The sequence below is a fragment of the Mandrillus leucophaeus genome, unplaced genomic scaffold (assembly GCF_000951045.1).
Source record: "Mandrillus leucophaeus isolate KB7577 unplaced genomic scaffold, Mleu.le_1.0 Scaffold154, whole genome shotgun sequence".
Lineage (NCBI taxonomy): Eukaryota > Metazoa > Chordata > Mammalia > Primates > Cercopithecidae > Mandrillus > Mandrillus leucophaeus.
This window is the reverse complement of record NW_012101521.1, coordinates 3,718,656-3,740,431: the sequence shown is the minus strand read 5'-3', so window position 1 is coordinate 3,740,431 and position 21,776 is coordinate 3,718,656. Positions and strand designations below refer to the sequence as shown.

The 21,776-nt window shown below is 39.9% G+C and overlaps 1 protein-coding gene across 1 annotated transcript in view; it reads left to right on the top strand.

The window, feature by feature from the left end:
• TTC28 (tetratricopeptide repeat domain 28) overlaps positions 1 to 21,776 on the top strand; it is a 178,195-nt gene that overhangs the window by 36,459 nt on the left and 119,960 nt on the right. The gene's annotated exons all lie outside the window — the stretch shown is intronic.

The window sequence follows — 21,776 nt, the reverse complement described above, 5'->3', positions numbered from 1 at the left end:
TGCCAGAAGAAGAGAACTGTATCAACCCAGAATTCAATATTCAGCAAAAATTGAAATCAAAACATTCTGAGTTAACGGAAAATTAAATAATTTGTCACCAGCAGACCTGCTCTAAAACAATGGCTAAGAGAAATGCTCTTAACAGAAAGGAAATGATAGAAGGAATTTTGGAGCATCAAAAAGGGAGGAAGAACATGGTAAGAGCAAAAATATGGGTAAATACAGTAGACTTTCCTATCACTAACATGTAAAAGCTCTCAACTACACAAAAGGATTTAACTGACGTTTATTGAACAGTTCACCCAACAATAGCAGAATACACATTCTTTTCAAGCACTCACAGAACATTTATTGAGATAGACTGTATTCTGGGCCATAAAACAACCTCAACAAATTTAAAATAATTGAAATCATAATGAGGATGTTCTCTGACCGTAATGCAACCAAACCAGAAATGAATTAACAGAAAGAAGTCTGGAAAATCTCCAAACACTTGAAAATTAAACAACACGCTTTTAAATAATCCTTGAGTCACAGAGAAAGTCTCAAGGGAAATGAAAAAATATACAGCATATCAAAATTTGTGGAACTCAACTAAAGCAGTGCTGAAAGGCAACTTTCTAGCACTAAATGCTCTTTAGAAAACAGGGAAAATCACAAACCAACGATCTAAGTTTCCACCTGCAGAAACTAGAAATAGAAGAGCAAAATAATAAAGAAAGAGCAACCAGAAGAGAGCACATAATAAAAGAGCAGAAATCAATGAAACTGAAAACAATAAAACAACAGAGAAACAGAAAAATAGAGAAAAGCAATAAAAAACTAAGAACTGATTCTTTGAAAAGATCGATAAAATTGAGACTTGTGGCAAAACCAATAGAAAAATAGAGAAAAAAAACACAAATTACTAATATTGGGAAAAAACAGAATATCATGGTAGCGCCTGCAAATATTAAAAGGGAAATAAGGAAATTGTGTAAGCAACGCTACAGACATAAATTTGACAACTGAAATAATACAGACCAATTCCTTTAAGAGTAATGATTTGAATAATGCTGTAATTAATAAGAAAATTGAATTGATAATTAAGATCCTCCCCAAAAAATCTTCAGGCCTAGATGGTTTCACTGGAGAATTCTATCAAACATTTAAAGAGGAATTAACACCAGTTCTGCAATCTCTTCTAGGAAATTGAAGAGGAGGGGATACTTTCCAACTCATTCTATGAAGCAAATAGTACCCTGATACCAAAACCAGGGAAGGACATTACAAATGTCTCTCATATATATATGTAATTTATTTATTTTTGAGATGGAGTCACATTCACTCTGTCACCCAGGCTGGAGTGCAATGGCACGATCTCACCTCACTGCAGCCTCCAACTTCTGGGTTCAAGCGATTCTCCTGCCTCAGCCTCCTGAGTAGCTGGGATTACAGGCATGCACCATCACACCTGGCTAATTTTGGTATTTTTTTGTAGAGATGGGGTTTCACCATGTTGGCCAGGCTGGTCTCAAACTCCTGACCTCAAGTAATCTGCCCACCTCGGCCTCCCAAAGTGTTGGGATTACAGGTGTGAGCCACCATGCCCAGCCATTACAAATGTCTCGTATATTTATATTATCATATATATAGTAAGTCCTTATTTAACATTGTCTATAGGGTTCTTGGAAACTGTGACTTTTAGAGAAACGATATTTGAAGCAACCAATTATTTTTTTCTCATCAACAAAATTACATTGAAGGAAATAATGTTATTTTAGCACCTGCTGTGTAAGTGGTTTCACTACACTACTTGTTACGGTACAGTTGTATTTGCTGAAGGATTTGAGGTAGCCTCTGCCCTTTAGTACAGTTAACCAATGATCTGAATAAAGCTCTTAGGGGGTACGATATTTTCAGAATCGTGTTAGAAAATCAGAACATTAGTATAAGCTAGAGTTAAAAGAATCTTAGAACCATGGAATGTTGGAACTGGAAAGGCTTTTTTGAAAAATATTCAGTCTAACTCTTACTTTACTGATGAAAAAAGTAATGTTTTGGGAGGCTTTTTGACTAACATGAGATCACACAACAGATTTATGACTGAGCCAAGAAGAGAACACATTTATCCTGGCTGTTAGTATATTGCTGTATAACAGTCAGGGTCCTGTTGAAGTTACCAGGCTGAGAATTGTGCTAATTGAAGTATATTGAGACTGCTGGATGACTGGTAATAAATGTGTCTCTCTCTTCAGTCATTCCATATCAAAAGATTTGTCTTATTAAAATGTGTGACTTTATGAAGCTACAAATCTGATAATGCATGAGGGCCTCCAACAGGATACCTTCAAGGATATGTATCTGTAGCAATTCACATATTGGACTCCAAGATCTCAATTTTTGCAGTTGATTGTCTTCTATCTTCTCATTCCTTCCTTGTGTCTCTTTTTATTGCAGATAGCTGAGCATTTTTCTTTTTTCTTAGAGTATAACTGTTGGAAATTGTGCTCAACAAGGTATCACAACACTAATGGTCTGCCTGTGGCTTACTTGGCATAATGGCCTTAAATTTCTGAAATTGAATTTTTTGAATCTTTTGAGTAATGAATGGTGTCCTCTCCAGTGCTGTTTTAGGAATTAGTTCAAGGGCAGAAGAAAATAATCATTAAAACAATTGAAGATTCAGGCTATATATTAATAAGAAAAATTATAACATTAACCATTTCTTGAGGCTGATTCCATTCCAGGAGCTGTGCTAAACCCTGAATCTGGATATTACTTAATCCTTAAAACAACCCTTTTTAATAGGTATTACCACCATTTTACAGATGAATAAACTGATACTTTGACAGGGTAAATAATATACCCAAGGTCACAGAGTAAGTACATATATAGACAGTCCCCGACTTAGGATGACTTGACTTAGATTTTTCGACTTTACAGTGGTTCAAAAGTGATACATTCAGTAGAAACCATTCTTCAAATTTTGATTTTTTTTTCCCCAGGCTAGTGATAAGTGGTGTGATATGCTCTTGAGATGCTGGGCAGCAGCAGTGAGCCACAGCCCCCAGTCATCTGTGAGATCATGATGGTAAACAACCGATGTGCTACAGCGTACAGAACTGTGTTGCCAGTGATTTTTGGATATTGTATTTTGTTTTTCATAGCCCATCATTGTCTACAAAATGACCATTTTGATTTAAAATATTTTCAGTTTATGATGGATTCATCAGGACATCCCATCTCAAGTCAAGCAGCATCTTTATATCTCACAGAATTAATTAGGTAACTGATCTTCGGCCAACAACATGTACCCTAGAGGAAAAAAAATGTGTTTTTAATTTAGAAACAGAAGCAAGCCTTTCAACATAATACTAAATTAATAGATAAATTTTTCAAATAAAAAAGACCTTGTTGGATTTCTAAATTCACTGTCCTTGCCTGAACATCTCCACCACCTAGCACTGAGATACATACTTCCATAGTAGGCATCACCAGTATTTGCTGGCTACCCTGGCTATTGCCATTGTTAGTCAGAATCACCTCATGACAAAAGGGCTTGATATAAGGGATAATTGAGCATATTCTGAGTAATTGACAGAAATGACTTTTGGCTCCTCAGGCAGAAGCTATATATGTTTTAGAATTATATATTGTAGTTTGGGAAAAAAGTATCTAAACTAATTTTTATCCTGTCTGCTCTTCTCTGGTGACAGCTAAAGTTGTCGCCAGAGTAAAAAGTAAAGTAAAAAACAAAAACAAACAAAAAACCCAGAAAACAGAACCCATAGGACTGAAAGGAACCTTATAGAAGTGATCAACAATTGAGGTGATCCAGTCCACTCAGGTAGCAAAAGGAATATCCGGATTTTCCAAAAGACTTTCAAGGCTGGTTTTCAAAATTATCTTTCATAGAAAACCTTAAATAGCCAGCTATCTTTCTGCATCTACATTCTGTCTGCATCTGCATTCACCCATAAGTGTTTCATGCCCAATTTCTTAAAGACATATTTATGTGTAAAGCTAGATACATATGTATAAAACAAAATGTTGCTAACATTCTGATAGGGTGCTCACAGGATTATTATGCTAAAACAAAAGTATTGACATTATTGAGAAACACCATCATCATTATGAAGATAAAACTAGGAAGTTTCTGAAGCATCAAAGTGGCAGTTTATTGTTATAAAGTGGTGGAAGAAGCCCCAAGCTCCCAAGAGACTGTAATGATCTTCTGCTTTTCCTTGGGAGCGAAATATCTTTAATTTGGGAAGTGGGGGAAGACAAGTGTGTTTTCCACACTCTTGTGATTTAGGTATGTGCTCATTAAATTGAGTCAAATGTTGACTCATGGCAAAAAAAAAAAGAGAAAGGAAGACGATAATGTAAAAGGAATCCGCTTAAACTTTGAATTTTCCATATAGGATATCTGATTTAGACAGTTCTTTTGTAGATTTTAAGCTTGCTATAAAGTCTCATAAACAGAAGATTAAAAAAAATAGGTAATATGGCATGTTAAGGAAATACTAGTAGTACTTTACTTCTGTAAAGAGCTTTACCACCTACAGTCTTGGTACTCAAAGTGTGGCCCATGGATCAGTAGCATCTCATCTCATGGGAGTTTATTAGAAATTCAGAATCTCCCTTGGCCCCACCTTAGACCTAGGAAATCACACTGTATGTTAACAGGGTCCCCTGTGATTCTTATTCACATTAAGTTCAGAGGAGCCTCTGTCTACAAAATACTTTTACGTGCATCATCTCCCCTGCCAATGCAGTGTGAACATAGGAGAAAGTGACATCAACCTTACCACATGCAGGAATCATTTCCCCTGAGGTGAAGAGAATAATGATAATGGTAGCAACTACTGCCCTTTAAGTCCACACTGTGTGCCAGGCACTCTACGTAAGTATTCACCTCATCCTTACCACACCTCATGAGGAAGGTAATAGTAGCTCTACTTTACATTTGAGGAGAATGAAGTTTAAGAGGGTAAGTAACTTGCTTAAGATCACACAGCCAGGAAATGCCAGAGCCAGGTTAGATCCCTGACCGCCAAGCTCCTGCTCTTTGCAAGTGTTTGAGAACATCTTGGAATGAGAAAGGGTTTACAGAGGTGGATTTCAGCTGTGGCTGCATTTTGGTGTTACAAAACACTGATGCCCACTCTCAGAGATTCTGATTTAATTGGTCTGGGATCTAGATCTGACACTGGGATTTTAAAAATCTTTCTCAGCAATCGCAATGTCTACCCCAAGGTTGAGAACTTCTGGTTTATGGACTGGCTAAACTTTAGTTTGCCCCTGTTAATGGGCTTTCCATCGGTAACAGTTCATCTGCCTCAGTTCACTTATTGTATGGATAAACTTTGAGATTGCTGTCACTGGGAGTAGTGGTATAAATACATAAAGCATTTGGTGCGTTGTTACATGGAACAATCGCATTGTGTTCAGAGAGAGAGAGATTGAATATGGCTGTCCAGATCTGGCTAAATGTCCAAGGCAGTTAGGCATCTTTGCAGTTTTTGTGAGCACAGTTCTCTGAACATGATGATTTCCTCGGTTGTCTTACTTCTTACACAGTCTGGCTCTCATTGTCAGGCACAACTTACTTAAAATCTTGTGTTTAGGTCTGTAAGTGGGTCTCAATGTTAGATAAATCTTGTAAAATAAATTCCAGGCCAGGTGTGGTGCCTCACACCTGTAATCCCAGTACTTTGGGAAGCTGAGGTGGGCAGATTGCTTGAGCCCAGTAGTTTGAGACCAGCCTGGGCAACATGGTGAAACCCATCTTTACCAAAAAGTACAAAAATTAATCAGGCATGGTAGTATGTGCTTGTGGTCCCAGCTACTGGGGAGGCTGAGGTTAGGAGGATCACTTGAGCTTGGGAGGTGGTGGTTGCATTGAGCCGAGATTGAGCCACTGTACTCCAGCCTGGGTGACAGAATGAGACCCTGTCTCAAAAAAGAAAAAGATAGCAAAGTTCTGTCCTGCTCCATAATTTGGTGACAGGAGTCAGCTGTGTGCTTTACTTATTCATTTAATGCTTACCTTACCCTGTTTCTTAGGTGGGCAAATTGAAGTTTACAGAAATTAAGCAGTTTGCTAGAAATGTGATTCAACTCAAAATAATTCAAAACAACCCGTGTTGTTTTCTCTTTACTGTATTTTTTTTTTTTTTTTTTTTGAGACAGAGTCTTGCTCTGTCGTCCAAGCTGGAGTGTAATGGTGCAATCTCGGCTCACTGCAACCTCCGCCTCCTGGGTTCAAGCAATTCTCCTGTCTCAGCCTCCCAAGTAGCTGGGATTACAGGTGCCCACCACCACACCCGGCTAGGTTTTTGTAGTTTTAGTAGAGATGAGGTTTCACCATGTTCACCAGGCTAGTCTTGAACTCCTGACCTCAGGTGATCCACGCTCACGTTGGCTTCCCAAAGTGCTAGGATTACAGGCGTGAGCCACTGCGCCTGGCCTACTATACTTTCTAACAGGAAAGAGGGTCTAGCCCTAAACAGCCAACCCTTGAAAATCAAATTAGTTCAACACAGACTTACAGAGGCTCTGATGTGAGCCAGGCTCTGAGCTAAGTTCCAGGGATCTAGAAATGAAGAAGGTGGCCAGGTGCAGTGGCTCATACCTGTAATTCCAACACTTCGGAAGGCTGAGGCAGGAGGATCACTTAAGCCCACGAGTTTGAGACCAGCCTGGGCAATATAATGAAACCCCATCCCTGAAAAAAAATAAAAATAAAAATAAAAAATAATTAGCCAGGCATGGTGGTTTGAACCTGTAGTCCCAGCTACTTGGAGAGGGGCTGAGGCAGAAGGATCACTTGAGTCTTGGAGATTGAGGCTGCAGTGAGCCATAATCACACCACTGCCCTCAAGCTTAAGTGGCAGCCTATGGAAAGAAAATGTGGGGCACATGTGTAATTTAAATTTTTCTAGTGGCTGCGTTTTAAAAGTTAAGTAAGGGTGAAATTAATTTTAATAATATATTTTATTAACCCAGTATATAAAAAGTATTATTTCACCATGTAATCAATATGAAAATTAATGATATTTTACATTCCTTTTCTCATACTAAGTATTGGAAATCCTATGTCTGTTTTACATTTCTGCACATCTCAGTTTGGACTAGCCACATTTCAAGTGCTCTGCTACCTTACTGGACAGTATTATCTAGAGAAGCACTGAGAAAAGCACAACGTCCTTATTGTTGAGAGGAGCAAGGATTAGGGGAGGTTGATTGGTTGTTGCTACCATTACATTGGAGTAAGTGTAATGCTGTGTTCCCCGGGCTTTATCCCTGCACCCAGTGAAATCATGCCTTACACTTCTCAGAGACCCTTAGTTATAAATGTTCTCATATATCAAAGTTTTAGCGAAATGACTAAGATTCCAGTTCATGACAGCCTTTTTCTAGCCTAGCGTACGGAAAAGCTACTTGTATCTCCAAGGCCCAGTCTTGTCTGTACCAGATATTTTTAATAGGGCCTGATTCTTCCTGTCTGTACCAGATATTTTTAATAGGGCCTGATTGTTCCTGTCTGTACTGGATATTTTTAATAGGGACTGACTTTGTAATGGTTATAGTTATATCAAACTTTTTAAGAATCAATCTAAACAATAAGTGTTTTGCCTTAATTTATTAAGATGTTTTTAAAAATTAGAGCCTAGCACAGTGGCCTGGAGTCCCAGCTACTCAGGAGGCTGAGGCAGGAGGATTTCTTGACCCCAGGAGTTCAAGGCCAGCAGGAGCAAGCTAAATCACAAATTGTGTTCCGTAGAATTCTTCTTCCAGGACATGTGGATAAGGCTCTCATATCCCTGCAATCAAATGATTTGGAATGCTAGATTCCCCTCCAGGAAATTCATTCTGCATATTAGCATATGAAGGGCTCTGAGAAGTCCTATATTAACTTTGTTTAATCCGGTCTTTCATACTCACTTGACCATGAAAGACACATACTTCTCAAGACATCTGCATCATTAACATCTTATGAGACACAGCTGCTCTGTGGAGAAAGGTTTGGAAAACACAGAACTAGAAGATCACTTCAGTTACTTTGCTGACCCTATATTTGTATAATGACTGCCTTTCCCACTAGAAGAATAAGGCACAGGACTCCTTTTTCCATCTAAATCAACATAGTGGGGATTAGAGAGTGGCTGTTCAGTCTAACAGACCTTGAGAATTGACATTTCCGTGGAAGTACAGTCTTTACAACTACTTAGACTAGAGTCAGTCTGTATTTAAGTGAACCATTGTAGAGAGCAGGATTGGAAGAATGAAGAGTGTGGATTAACTTAAAATACCATGAGATGGTGAAATTGCCACCCAACACTGGATTATAAAACACTGGAAACTTGTAATCCTCTGTGGCCAAGCCCAGCCATAGTTAGATTTGTGATGAGTTTGATCAATCTGAGTGACATATCCAGGGTCCAGCCCAGTAATTAAACAATTCTTTGGTTCGATTATTTTATTATATTAAGGAGAGGGACTCATCAATGGAGAAACCATGCAATGCTGCAGTAACTTATTTCATATCTATTTGGAGCACAGAGCCAAATTCATTCTCTCTCTTTCCTCCTCTCCAATCCTCTCTAGGACCAAAACATCCTCTCTTGTTTCATATGTTGTTTTTTTCCCTCAGGGGTACAGTGTCTTTCAGTAATAGAGAATACAGTGACTTTGCTGCTTTCTAATTTCCATTTTTTCCAGATCCTCTAAGGATTGTAGATGGGTATGTGCAGTTTCTAAGCCCCTAGTGTAGTATTTTTTTCACCTACTTTATGCAGATGCCTCATAAGAAAAAACTCATTCTTTTGTCTCTTATCCAGTTTTTTATAATGAGCTATGCAACATTTTTTTTATTTAACAGATGAAGCATTACTGAATTACTTATGAACGTATTTCTATGCTGAATAAATTTTATTAATGATTTTAAAAAATCACTGTTCAGCCAGTTGGCTTGTCTTATTAATGATTGGTGATAATTCTTTTTTCAAGCAGATCTTTATGAACTACTGCATATAAGAAGCACATCATAAAGGAAATATGAATCCTTTTGTTGTTAGCCTACACAATGTTGATCTGTACTGTTTTGCGTTTCCAAAGTTAAAGGTGTAAAAGCATTCTTTGTTCTTTTGCCTTTGGCAGCATTGGTGGTAATTACAGTGAGCTAATGGCTGGGGGTGTTGCATATTGTGTTTGGGCCTCCATTTCTACATTTACTACCCTGAGTTGTGATTGGGTCTGCCTTGAGGTTGTGAGCAGGAAGCTGTGTTCATCATCTTTTATCCCTGATGCCCCCTGTGGTACTACTGTAAATGTTTGTTGAAAGAATGATAAAGGCATTTTTAGAAAATTAAGTCCAAGCCAACAGAGATTAATAAATTGAGGTATTTTTCACTCTGAAGGTCTCAGAGAACCTGATGCTAAGGAGCTAAGCTAAGAAACAGGTTCATACCAACAGTAGCCAGCTGTCTAATGTTGGGTAGGTTGTGACCCTTCTTTGTACTTCACTTCTCCATCTGGAAAATGAATGATTAGTAACTTTGCACCCCTCCAAGTAATACTGTAATGATAAAGGGGAGACATGAGAGCATGGTGAGCTCTTTGGAGGAAAGATATATGTAACACTCAGTCATCATTGTCTTCACTATTATTTTTCTAGGGCATGTAATCTATTCAGTTTATTCCTTGAAGAACACAGAAGAAAGCTAGCTGGAGTAGAGAGTTCATGCTGGTGAGACATGGAAAATGAGACTGGTTAGGCAGAGTGAGCCCAGTTTAGAATACATCTTTTCCAATTCGGGGAACCTATAGGACTTTGTCCTAAAAAATTACCTCTACCCTCTACCTCCACTCCAAGTTCTAAGAGCCTGAAGTGACAGCCTGAGACAACTGGAGACCCATGACTAGGTCTCAGGTGGGCTATCTAGAAATGATTTGTAAGTCACTGGATGTAGATAGTATCTCCCTAAATCCTGCCTTCTCTACCTGTATCTTGCTCACAGAAGCCTTGGTTTATTGCCCAGATGTCATTTAATGCTATTTGAGTGTACTGATTAAGAGCCTAAACTATAGAATCAGACTTTCTGGGCTTGCCCTTTCTAGATGTGTGACCTAGGGCAAGTTCTGTAGCATCTCTGACTCATCTGGAATAATAGGATAATTACAACATTTAACTCATACCCACTTGTGAGATTAAATTAACAAATGTAAAATGCCTAAAATAGTGTCTGGCACATAGGTTTCAATAATTTTAGCTATTAGAATAGATATTATTATACTGGGAATTGAGCTGAGTACTATATATATTATCATTCTGTCATCTAGCTATAGATCTGAGACAGGGATTTGGCTAGCACCCAACCACTTGGAGAAGGGGGCCAAACTCCATTGGAGCACAAGCCACATACTTTGTTTTGGGTAAATATTGGGCCTAGATACGGCTTGCTTTCTTTGAGGTCAAACAGGAAAAAAAAAGAAAAACAAACGACGACAACAACAACAATAAAAAACAGAGATAAATGAAAAATGCTACAGAATAAGGGAGAGGCAACAGTGATTCTCAGAAGACAATCAGACCTTTAAAAATTCCTTACTGTAAGAATGAAGAGAAAAATGTATAAAAAGTTTGGCATCCTTAGTAGGATACAAAAAGATATGAAATAGAAATTTAAAAAAAATTTTTTTTTCTTTTTTTGGAGATGGAGTCTCACTCTGTCACCCAGGCTGGAGTGCAGTGGCATGATCTCAGCTCACTGAAACCTCTGCCTCCCAGGTTCAAGCAGTTCTCCTGCCTCAACCTCCCGAGTAGCTGGGACTACAGGCACATGCCACCACGCCCGGCTAATTTACTGTATTTTAGTAGAGATGGAGTTTCACCATGTTGCCCAGGCTGGTCTCAAACTCCTGAGCTCAAGCAATCCACCTGCCTTGGCCTCCCAAAGTACTAGGATTACAGGCATAAGCCACTGCCCCCAGCCAGAAGTAAAAATCTTGAGAAAGGAGGTTGATACGGGAAAAGGGGGTTGAATAAAAAAGATGGATGATAGAAGGAAGATTGTAAGGAACCTAAAATGTAAAATGTACAATAAAGGTAGAATTGAGAAGAACTGATACAGTGGGAGACTGGGCGTGGTGGCTCACGCCTATAATCCCAACATGTTGGGAGGCTGAAGCGGGCAGATCACCTGAGGTCAGGGGTTTGAGACCAGCCTGGCCAACATGGTGAAACCCCATTTCTACTAAAAAATAAAAAAATTAGCTGGGTGTGGTGGCTTGCGCTTGTAGTCCCAGCTACTTGGGAGGCCGAGGCAGGAGAATCACTTGAACCCCGGAGGCAGAGGTTGCAGTGAGCCACAATCATGCCATTACACTCCAGCCTGGGCACCAGTTTTTTGTGAGACTCCATCTTCAAAAAAAAAAAAAAGAACTGATACAGTGGGAAACTGAATCAGTAGAATACAGAAGAAAAGAACAAAGAGAAGGAAAGGATGGGAAGCATTGATACTGGGCTTGAAAGTCTTCCGTTTCTCATCTTGCTCCCATATTTCAGTGGGCTGATGCTGCCAAGAGAAGTTTGGACCTGCTCTTCCCGTTGGCCGCCCTTCTTTGGCTCCTTTGTTAGTACCAGAAAATGTGTTTCTTTGTCTACATTCTTCATACTCCATTTCAATAAAATCACTTGTCCAGTGTAATACAACCAAAAGCCGTAACTGGTGTGGTTCTGTCCCAGCACTTCCTAAGAATGGCTTAGGTATTTTTACGTGGTGAGAATATTATTAGAAGAGTTAATAAACTAAAACAACTTTTATTCTACAAAGCAGAGCTGTAGACAACAATATAGTGATCATTTTTATTACCTAGAAACTTTGAGAAAATGATTGTACACATCCCTTAAATCTGTAACGAACGACCTAAATCTAAGCAAAGACCTAATGGCAAATAGTTGTCATCAAAGTCTTTTTTATTATTATCTGCCTTTAAGAACCTGGTCTTATTGTATTTGTGTTTTGAAATCAGTGCATATAATATGATTTCAATAATATAAACAAAACAACCCATACCAAAACAAAATGAAACCACCACCACCAACAAAACCCAAAAAGATTGCCAGGAACTACTCTAAAATGTTAACAATGATTATCTTCAGTCACTAGGTAAGATATATAGATAGGGCTTTTTTCTGTATTTTTAAATATTTTCTACATTGAATCTTTTGACTATAAGAAACAGAAAATCTGACTTATGATGGTTTAAATAAATAAGGGCTTATTTTTCTCACAAAACAATAATTGTGAGGCACCTGACATTGGCTCAGAGGTTTAAGAGTAATAAGACCAATTTCTCTGCAGTCCTCTTGGCCTTTCTTATAGTCTCGCCTCTCATGGTCACAACATTGCTGCTGAAGCTCCAAACCTCATGACTCGTTCAAATAAGTAAAAGGGAGCTGCTTCTGTATCCCTTTATCAAAAAAGTAGGCTGGGCGCGGTGGTTCACACCTGCAATCCTAGCACTTTGGGAGGCCAGGGACAGCAGATCACTTGAGGTCAGGAGTTCGAGAACAGCCTGGCTAACAGGGTGAAACACAGTCTCTACTAAAAATACAAAAATTAGCTGGGCATGGTGGTGTACTCCTGTAATCCCAGCTACTCAGGAGGCTGAGGCAGGAGAATCGCTTGAACCTGGGAGGCGGAGATTGCAGTGAGCCAAGATCGTGCCACTGCACTCCAGCCTGAGCAACAGAGCAAGACTCTGTCTCAAACAAAATAAACAAAACAAAACAAAAACAAAATCTTACTCTAAAATCCCAGAAAAGTTCTGCTTTTGTCTGATTGATCACAGTAGTGTCACTTGACTAACCCTAGCTATAAGAAAGGCTGGGAAGGTAAATACTTGGCTTTCTAGCCCCATAGGCAGAGGCAGGCAGGAGAGGAGGAGGAAACTGAAAATGAATATTGGGTGCACCAGCCTTCGCTGTCTGCCACAAGCATTGTTTTTTAATTTAGTATTTTCATAATAGAAATTTTTTAAATTTCAATTTTAATTCAATTTTGAATTTGCTATACAATCTCAGTAATGCAAAAACATGCACAACAACAACAACAACAACAAAAACTAAAAGAAGCAGTATAGTTGTCTGCTCTAGGTTTTGAGACTAGTGATATTCTGCCTTAGTGTCCCCAGTGGTTGCTGTAAGTGATCAGAGGGAGAAAAAATGGGTGGTTTCTTCATTTATATATGCATGGAAGAAGTGGTTGGCTGGAAATAAGCGTGTAGATAAGCAGGTCTGGCAGAATAGTCAGGCAAAGGAACTTACCCATCCTGATGTATGTAGCAGGGTTGAGGTTCACTGTGAACCAACAAATGTCTTGGGAAGCCCCAGTTCAAGTGATTTTCACAGGTTTCTGTAATCCTGTGAGTCTACAGCTCAAATAAAGAGGTAAATGGTGTTTCAGATTTAAAGTGGATTATGAGAGCTTTCTAGGAAAACATGTTTAAATACCATCTCTGTGATGTGCATAAGTGAGCCAGCCTCAGGAGCCTCCAATTTCCTATGTAAGTTCCTCTCAATTAAACAGAAACAGAAGAAAAACTGAAAGCAGTAAATTGATTCACAATTTTAATCCCATTTTGCTCTTTTCAGTGTTTTTGAAATTGCCCTAACCAAAAGCCCATATACTAATAGAAAAATGAGCAGAATATGTGAATCACTTGTTTTGATAGCATTATGTTAATCTAGCTAGAACACTTCACACAATCATAGAGTTTGAATTTTCAATCCAGTGTGAATTTTTAAAAGGAAACTTTTCAGACCCGATTGCCTTGGGAACGCAGATTTCATAATTTGCTCTCCAGCCTTGCTAAAACATCCATCTGTCTTTGCAATTGAATTTGCAAGGTAAAATCATTTTAAAGGGCTGTTCTTTTGACCAGCTCTTCTGCTGTTTCTCCCTTTTCCTGTTCATTTTCAGGGATTTCTATTTGTCTGGGCAGACCATGCTGTCCTGTTATCCTCCCTGGGCTGAAGGCACGATGCTGCTCTGGAGGATGGGCTTTGTCTCCACCCTGGGCTGCACAGTTGAATTCTGTAGCAGTTACTGTCTCAGACTCTCAGAGAGCCAAAGTAACCCAGGGAAAAATTGTGCTGGGCTGAGAGGTGATGGGTGTGAGTTCAGGTCCTAGCTCTGAATCTTAGTGACCACATGGCCTCTGTGAGTGTCTTCAAAAGCAGACCCAGCCACCCTGCCTTTGTACTAGACTCAAATAAAATAATGAAGGTCCAAGGACTTTGAAAGCAGACGAGAGCCCTAAAATGTTAAATTTAATTAAGCTCAACAATATAACAAATATTTTTGAATTTTAGGGTATCTGAGGTATATCCAGGTAGACATATTCAGAAAGCCATTAGATTTATGAGACTATGGCTCAGGAGAGAACTCAGAGCTAGAATTGCCTATTTAGGAGTCACATGCTTGGTACTTTGTGCCATGTTATGAGATCACCAAAAGAGAATTTTGTTTATTATCATTATCATTATTCTTATTATTGCTACTACTGGTTTTTATTAGGAAAGCTTCCCCTCTCCCTTATTAATAATCATTGTGAAATTAGGAGGAAGCACATACATGGGTGTCTTTTAATCTGTCTTCTTAATCCATTACATTTCACAGATAAACTGGTGAGGAGGATCAGTCAGTAAACGAGATTTTTAAAGTAAGGTTTTCAGTTTCTCAGTCTTTTGCTTAAATTATTGGATACCAGCGAAAAGACTTCCCAATTAATTAGCTTTGATGATTTATTTTAACAACTTCAGCTGGGTGACAGTATAAAAATGAAGTTGTTTCTTCAGATTATTAATTAGTAGTACCAGAGTATAAAATTACCTCAAAGCATTCAGTGTCACTCAATGTGGTGGTATTGTCATTTTGGTGTGATGTCTTTTCATTGTGTAGGACTTTCCCACATGGTGAAGGTTGTGTAGTATCCCTGGCCCCGCCCACAACTTGCCAGTGTGGTCTCCCAGATATTTTGACAGCCAAAATACCCCCACCACATTTGCAAAGGCCATGTCAGGGCACTTCCTCCCCTACCTACACACTCTGGTACTCTTAAGGAAATGGGTTCCATCCCCATACAAGCAGAGCTTCGCTATAATATTCTCAGAGCCCATAATTTTGCACTGTCCTTAGGTGAGATGATCTGGTGTTAAGTTCCCTTTGATACTTACTTAGGAAATATGATGGCATCTAAGACTTACAGTGAGTTGTACTCTAGCAAAATAATGCTAGAGGGAGTGGCAGATTTTGTTAATTGTAATATTGAGGACTATGGTAATTGAAGCTGTTTGGAATAATACCAATGCCCTAGAAACTGTTTCATTTGATCTTCATAATAGCCTTCTGAGGTAGATGAAAACCTGAGGCCAGGAGAAGTATTAATAGTAACTTTCTTAAGAGAACATGACATGAAGTAGTAGAGCCGGGAATAGGGATCTTCTGATTTTGCTCACAGTGCCTTTCCACCATAAAGCACTGTCCCACATAACTGGCAATTCTGAATTATTAAATCTGGTAGAATAAGACCCATGAAACAAATTGCAGAGCTTAGGCAGCAACGTTGAGAAATGGCAGGCTCAGGGGATACACCAATTACCAAGGCAAAGTCAGCTGAGCATGCAACAGATATAAAATTTTTTTATTGCTTGCTTGTTTATAACTTGTTTCATTCAAAAAGGATTTATTTAACTTATAATAACAAATGATGATATAATAAAAATAGAAAATCAAGATCAAAGAGCCCAAACATGCAGCATATAAGGGCTAATATAGTTGTTATAGTAGAGTTTCATATTTAAGACAGAGCTTCTTGGTGGCTGAAACAAAGAAAGAAATATAGTCATGTGTCATTTAACAATAGGGATACATTCTGAGATGCATCATTAGGAAATTTCTTCATTGCATGAACATCAGAGTGCACTTACATAAACCTGGATGGGATAGCCTACTACACACCTAGGCTATGTGGTACATAGCTGACTGCTCCTAGGCTACAAACTTGTATAGGAGGGTACTGTACTGAAGTGTTTAACACAATGATAAATATTTATGTATCTAAACATAGAGAAGGTATGCTTTATGGTATTATAATCTAATGGAACCCCTGTTGTATCTACAGTCTGTCATTGCCTGAGTGTCTGTCATTGACTATACATAATTCTTTTTTATTTTTTCTTTTGAGACGTGGTCTTGCTCTGTCACCCAGGCTGGAGTGCAGTGGTGTGATCTCGGCTCACTGCAACCTCCACCTCCTGGGTTCAAGTGATTCTCCCACCTCAGCCTCCTGAGTAACTGGGATTACAGGTGCATGCCACCATGCCTAGCTGATTCTTGTGTTTTTAGTACAGATGGGGTTTCACCATGTTGGCCAGGTTGGTCTCGAACTCCTGACCTCAGGTGATCCGCCTGCCTTGGCCTCCCAAAGTGCTGGTATTACAGGTGTGAGCCACCACTCTCAGCCTATCATTCTTTTTTTTAATTTAATTTTTTATTTTTATGGGTACATAGGAGGTGTATGTAATTATAGGTTACATGAGATATGTTGATACAAGCACATAATGCGTAACAATCACCATCAGGGTAAATGGGGTGCTTGTCCCCTCAAGTATTTATCCTTTGTGTTACAAATAATCCAATTATACTCTTTTAGTTATTTTTAAATGTATGATTAAATTATTATTTGCTGTAGTCACCCTGTTGTGCTATCAACTACTAGATTTTATTCATTCTTTCTAACTATTTTTTTCATAATTGTTATTATCCAAAAGATGGAGCCTAGTATTCCTCAGGGAAAGGGTAGCTGAATTCTAAAAGAAATTTCTCAAGAGGGAATTTAAATAGGGGATTCTGGTGACAAAATGTATGGTATCAATAAAATTTTATAGCAAAGATTGTAATAGACTTCAGTGTGCTTTTTCTAACAGCAATCTTTAATCAAAAGCAAATTAACTAACCTGAGGGCACCATGATAACCCACAATTCTATGTGGGTCCAAGGCAATTTGGTTCAAGTTTACAGGTTTTTGTGGTCTCACTAGATCCAGGGCTAGAATTTAGAGCATCAAGAGGCATGGATGGCTCAAAAGTTCCTTGGGAAACTTCTGTTAATAGACATCTGTCTCACACGACTTTGTTAGAATATGGTTTGTAATTGTAGGCTGTGACAAGGGCTGGGAGGGTTTATGTTGGAGGGCACATCTATCAGGATGTGCTAGGTGCTAATAGAGTAATAGCCCATAAATCTTAGTGGCTTAATACAACAAAGTGTTATATTCATACAAAGCCTACCAGAGGTCCATGCAACCCTTAGGGGCAGCACACTAATCTAGGCCTGCCATGGCTCCATCTTCCTATAGCTGTACCATCTGGAATACAATACGTACCTTCCGCAGTTGATGAGATGGAGGAAGAGAGAGCATGGAATACTGCACTTCAGCTCTTCAACGCTTCTGTCTGGAAGTAACACATCACTTCTTACTTTTCATTAACTAAAGCAAGTCACTTGCCATGCCTAACTTCTCATGAGTAGGGAAATACATACCTGAATGTGGAAGAGAACCAGATAGCAGGGAGCATTGGTAAAGTCTACCACAGATGGGCAAGAAAGGTAATCCAAGCCAAGTGAATAGGATAGGCAGAAGAGGCAGGGTGGGATTGAGCAGAAGGGTGTATGGGGCTGCTCTGTGGCTAGCATAGGAAGGCTGAGTTGGGGCTGAGTCAAGAAAGCCCATAAGTTCCACTTGACTACACTTTGTAGGCTAGAGGGACCCTCAGAAGCTGCTCCAAGGAGATGGTACTGGTTCAGCTTTCAGGGTCTTAGCTCAAGGGAGGAGCAGAAGCAGCTATCTCAGCATTTCAGTGATTCTACCCCATGCCTCTAAACAAATGTTTTTTTCATACTGAAACTAACTCCTTGTAACATTCCCTGCATTGCTAACTTATGAGGCTGCCTCCCACCTCTTATTGTGATCCAGAATGAAAACCAGGCACACTCTGCCTTTTCCAAACAGTGACTAATGGCGGAGCTTGGCCAGGCAGGCCCAGCATATTTTTCACTATGCTCTGGGCTTCCCACCAAGTCTCTCCCAGTGGCCCGGCCATAGCCATTAGAGATGACTGTGCCTAGCACTTCCTACCTCATCATCTATCACCAGCACCCCTCTCCAGCCACCTCCTTTTTAATAGGTTTAATTATTACTTCCCTTACTTCATGGCACAATTAATCTTCCCCATTGCCTCAGGATTTACAGCTGCACAGGCCCAGGGAATTTCTGAGCTATTCACCTGCAGTCTAAGTCTTTAACTATCCAAGGGAAGTGGGAAGGAGGGCTATACATGAAGGCAGTGAATATTTGTGGGTTCCAGTGGGCTCCAGCTGGCTTCTTGTCACTGCTCATTCAGCCCAAGCCTTTGGGACGGTGGTGGGAGGGGACTGCAGAGGAACTGACTCTGCTCCCAGTCAGCATCAAAGGGAGTCTTGAGGGGTGGGGGTGAGCAGTAGAACCTATTTCTCTGCATTTGGAGAAATAAATGTATAGCAAATAAATAATACATTTAGACTCTAAAATATAGTCTCTACAAAACTACTACATTTTATTTCCTCCAAAGTTGGTTTAAAAGGTAGGTAGCTAAAATAAATTAAAAAATAATAATAATAATAATAATAAAAAAAAGGTAGGTAGCTTCCAATGGAGTGTGCTTGCTTATAGGAGGGAGAGGTGGTACAGAGATTTCCCAGCCTTATAGCAGGCTCCTCAGAATTGAAACAGAAGGAAAGGGCAATGGGGATCTGGGACAGAAGTGCCACTGAACTCTCAATGTCACTGAAGACATCCTAAACTGCTGTTGAAGCAAAAGAAGATAACAGGCTCGTAACTTCACTTATCCTTCAAGGAACAGGCAGAGCCTGGTGGGTTTAGTAGAAAAAGGAGACAGATGTAATTAAGTTAAAGGATGGCAGAATAGACATGCGATGGCCCAAGAGTTCTCCAGAGGTGACGCCCACACAGATTACATCTGCTTCCTCCTACTACATTCTTAATCTTTTAGGATTTTCTTGTATCTAATGTGTACTTCTATGCTGTCTAGATACACATTTAGCTAGGGCATCAATCTGTTCATATGCAGCTGCTAAGACCTTGGTTTGCCACAGCAGTATACTAGTGTTAATAAAGAAGAAATTGGCACATGATGCAAATATTTGTGTGTGTGGTGAGGGAAAAGAAATGGGCACAGAATCATGTCTGTCTTTCACTGGAAGACATTTCCAGATGAGGGGAGAAGGTAAAAGAGTGTGGACTAAGCTGAGTATGGTGGTGTGTGCCTATAGTCCCAGCTACTTGGGAGACTGAGGTGGGAGGATCGCTTGAGCCCAGGAGGTCAAGGCTGTAATGAGCTGTGATTGTGCCACTGGACTTCAGCCCGGGTCACAGACTGGAGTACAAGACTCTGTCTCTTTAAAAAAAAAAAAAGCATGGAGCATGGACTTCTGAGTCAGAAAAACCTGAGTGTTAGTACCAATCCTGCCACTTAGAGCCGTGTGGGCCTGAGTAAGCTCTTGAACCTTTTGGGGCTCTGAGACCACAGTATCAACCTTGTTTTGGGGCATGAATGAGATCATGGAGTAGAGAGCCAGGCACAGAGAGGTTCTCAAGAAAAGCTTACCTATCAGGAAGTTGCTTGTAGCTGAAGTCAAATGATACATATTTTTTGAATTACCTGCATTTAAAAATATCTGTATTGACCTGGCATGTTGGCTTACCCCTGCAATTCCAGGGCTTTAGGAGGCCAAGGCAGGAAGATAACTTGAGCCCAAGAGTTTGAGACTAGCCTGGGCAACATAGTGAGCTCCCACGTCTACAAAAATTAATTAATTAAAAATTAGCCAGACACAGTGGTGCACAGCTGTAGTCCCAGCTACATGGGATGCTGAGGCAGGAGGATCTCTTAAGCCTGGGCGATTGAGGCTGCAGTGAGCCATGATCATGCCACTGCACTTCAGCCTAGGTGACAGAACGAGACCCTGTCTCAAAAAAAAAAAAAAAAAATTCTACACCTTTGTTGTCCATCACTGGCAAAAGTAATGGAGATTTGTCTCCAGGTGCATATTAATAAATAGTCATCTGCAAGTGTGTTAGATAAGACATCCAATTGGTTGCACTTCTAACACAGAGCACTTTGCTCTCATGCCTTTGATTCTAGCCATCTTTTTACTAACCAGGTCTGTCACCTCCTCCTTACTCTCAGCTTTGCAGTATTTTAAGTACAATGTAGAAGAACTTACATGTGAAAACTTGAGAAGGAGAGGGTTCAGGGAACCTAAAGATATCTAGGGTTGGAATTATGGGTCCTGTGGAAAACCTGGGACCACTTCTACCAATGAGGAGGAGGATCAGGAGGAACAGTTGGGAGTACACAGCACTTTTTCTGTGAAGCAGGTTTTCTCAGCCATTTTAGCCATTTATCAGCCATTTGGCTCTTTGATAGACAAAATATCAACCTATCCTTTAAGATCATTTGAAATGAAATCAAGGCAATAGGACAAAGTGCTGTGTAGTTTTCAGTCTCTACATGTTCTTCTCCCAGCCTGGAAAAGGATGTGGAGGCTGGTACAGCTACGGAGGCTGGTGACCAACCCAATTTCTTTCTATTGTGGTCCCAGAGACAGAAAAGTGGACTTAAACATCCATGTCAGGACTTAACTGCAAGGAACAGTTTCCTGATCAAAAAAGGTTATAGAAGAATATATGCAGTGCAAACTTTTATGTATACCTTTATTATTTAATTTTCCATTATTGAAATGTTCATGAACACACAGGTAGAGAAAATGGTATAATGAACTCCCACATACTCATAACCCAGTTATCAACATTTTGCTAATCTTGTTTCATCTGTTTTCATAAACACACAATTTTTTTTTTGAGGTGGTCTCACTCTGTTGCCCAGGCTGGAGTGCAGTGGCACGATCTCCACTCACTGCAAGCTCTGCCCCCCGGGTTCATGCCATTCTCCTGCCTCCCACGCCTCCCGAGTAGCTGGGACTACAGGTGCCCGCCACCACGCCCGGCTAATTTTTTTGTATTTTTAGTAGAGACAGGGTTTCACCATGTTCGCCAGGATGGTCTCGATCTCCTGACCTCGTGATCCGCCCGCCTTGGCCTCCCAAAGTGCTGGGATTACAGGCATGAGCCACTGTGCCCGGCCCACACACACAATTTTTAAAGCAAATCATAGACACCATGTCGTTTCATGTGTAAATGCTTCTATAAATATTTCTAACGGAAGAGAACTTTATAAAGCATAGCCACTGTCCTATGTCACACCTAGCAAGACTAATAGGAGTTACTTCATGTCTCCAGCTTGTCCTGAAAGCAGATGGGCTGGTCCTGCTGAGGGCAGTGGGTCTGAGAGTCCTTGCCTCAGTTCTGCCACTAACTCACTTCCTCTCACTAGGCCCTGGTCATATCATTCAGAAAGTGAACCCGTGGGAGGGCCTTTTCCAGTTCCCAAATTTTATGTTGCCTCTGGAAATAGATGGTGATTTAAGTAGGATGGAGCAGAAAACAATTTGTTTGAAAGTAGAGGAAAACAATAGATAACTCTTAAAACCCCATTTGGGTTGTGCACTATTAATAATCATGACTGTAATGCTTTCAGTACATGAGAAGACCACTTCCATTGTTTGTGGCAGTACACTGAGGCCCCCACCTCCACAAAATTA